The sequence below is a fragment of the Corapipo altera genome, unplaced genomic scaffold (assembly GCF_003945725.1).
Source record: "Corapipo altera isolate COAL_440 unplaced genomic scaffold, ASM394572v1 22, whole genome shotgun sequence".
NCBI lineage: Eukaryota > Metazoa > Chordata > Aves > Passeriformes > Pipridae > Corapipo > Corapipo altera.
In genome coordinates, this window is record NW_020884886.1 from 1065330 (window position 1) to 1069608 (window position 4279).

Here is a 4279-nt window from a genome sequence, read left to right on the forward strand (position 1 = left end):
TGTTTGTACTGCAGGTCATCTCTTAAACTACTCACAGAGATTTCAGCTAACCCATTCTATTTGATCCTGGCATCCTGAGCAGATTTATAATGCAAATTGTGTCTCAGAAAGTATACAGATGTACAGAACGTTTTGTCAGCAGTTTCTTGTAAAATTGATAAGACTGTATAATTTTGCCTATTGATGTAAAGCTTAGTTTGAGAGATTAAAGAGCACTTCCAGATGTTTAGTAAATCAGGATGTCCTATAAACATTTTTGTTTATCTGAGACACATTTTCAAAGTCACAAGGGGGAAGTAAGGAACCCAGCTCCCACTGAAAATCAAATTTCACCCCCCTTATTATGAAAGCTGACATATTTCCTTCACAAATTATAACGTTCTTCTGTGGAGGGAGGGATTATTGAAAAAAAAAGCATGGAAGAGCATTTAATAACACATTTACAATTGTGATGTCTTAAAGATAGAAAGTATAACAAGAGAAGTTTGTAGGAGGAGGTAGTATTTTCCACTAGCTCATCTGATACACTGGGAGGAAAAAAATTAACAAGCTTTCAGGCACACGAGAGTTTCTTCTGATCTTGAACAGAAGAGGTAAAACAAATTTGGGAGTGCAAACCACCTCTGACAACTTTTTGCCCTAAATCTATGTGTGTGCAAGCACATTGTGTCCTTCTGACAGCACTATTAAGATCAAATATTCTTATACAACCTAAGAGAAGACTATAGCTTTGGGTCTCAGCAAGAATCCTACCACCAACTGTGGTGCCTGGGTTGATGTCACCTTGGTCCCTGTGTTTGGACTTGAGTTCTTAAGGCCACCAGTGGCCAGTTTTAAGTCTCCCAGTGACAGATTTATGATTTCATAGAATCATAGAATCATAGAATCAGACAGGTTGAAAAGGACCTCTGAGATCATCAAGTCCAACCCTTGATCCACTACCACCACAGTTGCTAGACCATGGCACCAAGTGCCACATCCAGCCTCATCTTAAAAACCTCCAGGGACGGAGAATCCACCACTTCCCTGGGCAGCCCATTCCAATGGCTGATTACCCTCTCTGCAAAGAATTTCTTTCTAATGTCTAACCTAAACCTCCCCTGGTGCAGCTTAAGGCCATGCCCTCTTGTCCTACTGCTGGTTGCCTGGGAGAAGAGACCAACCCCCACCTGGCTCCAACTTCCTCTCAGGAGCCTCCTCTCAGGTAGGCTCCCCTGAGCCTTCTCTTCTCAAGGCTAAACAACTCCAGCTCCCTCAGCCTCTCCTCATAGGACTTGTGCTCCAGTCCCTTCACCAGCCTCGTTGCCCTTCTCTGGACCTGCTCCAGCACCTCAACATCTTTCCTGAACTGAGGGGCCCAGAACTGGACTCAGTACTCCAGGTGAGGCCTCACCAGCACTGAGTACAGGGGCAGAATCACTTCCTTGGTCCTGCTGGCCACACTGTTCCTGATGCAGGTCAGGATGCCACTGGCTTTCTTGGCCACCTGGGCACACTGCTGGCTCATGTTCAGCCTCCTGTCGATCAGCACTCCCAGGTCCCTTTCTGCCTGGCTGCTCTCCAGCCACTCTGTCCCCAGCCTGTAGCACTGCAGGGGGTTGTTGTGGCCAAAGTGCAGGACCCGGCACTTGGCCTTGTTGAACCTCATCCCGTTGGAACCAGCCCAACTCTCCAGCCTATCCAGGTCCCTCTGCAGAGCACTCCTGCCTTCCAGCAGGTCAACACTCCCTCCCAACTTGGTGTCATGTGTGAATTTGCTAATGATGGACTCAATCCCCTCATTTAAATCATCGATAAAGATATTAAAAAGAACTGGGCCCAAGACTTAAACTCAGAGATGGGTCTCCTCTGCCAATGAGCTTGAGAATCCAAGTAAAAGTCAATAAGAATTAGAGACAACAAGCAATAAGAAATAGTTCTGCTCCTGTGGGATCTTCTGAGCCTGCTGTGATAAGAGGTTTGCAGTTGGATGCTGGACCAGAGCAGCAGTGACAGTGTACAGGTGGATGGGTATAGCACAACATCTACTGGATTACTTCAGGAAGACTGGGCTTGGATCAGTTTAAGCCTAGTTTATTGCCTAGAAGTGCCTTATCCAGCATCTAAACTGCATATTCTTTTCATGACAGCCTGTTAGCACCTACCAAGCATAAGCTCAAATGAAGGCCAAAGTTGACAACTGTAGGGAGGCCAGATTTGAGAATGAACGTAACATAAATGCAGGGGTTTGGAAGGGAAAAAAAAATCAGTTAGGTGCCTACATAACTTGCCAAGTTTCTGTAAAGAAGACATTAACTTTATTTCAAAAGTACAACTACATCTCATTTATCCGCTGTTGCTCACCTTGCTCCTACCTTTGTCTCTCAGTAGACTGAGCAGATATTCATGAGGCTGGATCTCTTGTATCTATGCCCATGTTTCATTCACCTCTATACACATGAGCCAGGGTGACATATGGCTCTTTAGGCAAACTGGATACCAGTTACACACACAAAACCCAAATGTTATTTCCCTGGCTTCAGTGGAGTTACACACCAAATTATTTCAGCATCACAGTACAGCTTTAGTGCTAAAGAAATCACATCAACGCAGGCATACTTTGCTCCCAATTTATTCTTTTTTTCTATATCTGGTTGGCATTTTCTCATTAGAAATGCCAGTCAATTGCTCATACATTTACTTGCATTCTTTCGTTATGAAAATTTGTATTGACTTATTCTGAGCAAAGATAAGTCTTGAAAAACTTCAGCTCTTCTTATTTGAAGCCCCAAATCACGAGCTGAACGTTTAGAGTTCCAGTCCATACAGCTCTAAGACATACATAGTTATGACTTCGTAATTCCATTACCTTAGTAATGGCACTGAATATCGTGAAGCTTTATATACCTCTTTTTTGACAGTTAGTTCCTGAATCCTAAATGTTCATGTAATTTTGCAGTTTGTATTTACTAAATTTTAAAGCCAGATGGGACCTGTTAGATCATACATTCTACCTTTCTGCCTAATGCCAGTCACATCAAAGTGTAGAGTTCAAATTCCTGCACCTTGCCCTCTCAGATCCTAGACACCAACATGAAACTTCCAAATATGAAGAACTCACTACAAATATTAGGAAGCTGCTTCAGTGGTTATTCAGGTTTCATGTTAAAACCATGCCATTTACTTCCAATTTGAACTTTAAAAACCTCAGCCTCCATTCATTTAATCTTCCTAGAGCTTTATAAGCTTTTTTAAGAGCCCTTTTTATTAGGTTGCTTGTCTATTTCGGAAGACTTGAGGGGGCATCTGATTTCTATTTCATATTGTTCTATCTGTTACACTTTGTTTAGGTGGATTACTGTTTCTGCATTTCAGTCTTTAATAAGAGTTTGTTACCTGACCGAGTTTAGTTTCAGCACTATGTCCTTTCTCTTTTAGATGCAGTAACAACGTTTGTTAATTAGTTTTCAAAACAAAACAACAAAACAACAACAACAAAAAAGCCTTCAGAGTAAATTGCTTAAAAAATAGATTAATAGGATCATAATCTCCAGAGGAATTTTCCTTCCTGTCAGAGCTAAGCATATTCATTTCCAATACTTCATAATCCAGCTCATGAAGCTACACAGAGAACAGAGGAGCCAGTGCTGGTTGCACCACAAAGGTAACTAGAATCAGAGTATGCTTTATCACTCCCCAAAGACCTAAGCCATTCTGTTCCAACTTGTGGATCATTACACATATTTTATTAATTATTTATTTATTTATTTTAAAGTTTTTCCAGTGAAAGAGAAGTTCTCTTGGGTGTTTGTGCCTTCACCACTCACACGTTTGCACTACAAGGAATACGACCCTGGCAGTAGTAAGCAGAAGGTGTCCACCAGACTGCAACTCTCAAGACCTCGGGACACTGTTTTTGGATGCCGGTGGGGCACAGGAGGGAGGCTCAGGCAGGGAATGCCCGCAGAGAAAACATCAGGTAGAAGTACGCATCTAAACACCATTAGCAGGCAGCAGGATGAGGATGACGGGGTTCAGGCAGCTCCAAAAGCAGGTGTACCGAACCCGTCCCCACACACCTTCGAGGGATCCCAATCCAGCCGCGGCTCCCCCGCGGCACCTCAGCCGGTGACGGGGCGGCCAAGGGCGCCCCCCAGCGCGCGTGGCCGGCGCCGCAGGCGGTGACCGCCCCTCCGGGGCGCTCCGGGGCGAACCCGCCGCTCACGGCACCGGCACCTCGCACCGCCGGGGCGGCCGCCGCGCCCCCGCCGAGCCGCGCCCGGCAGAAACACCTGTCCGG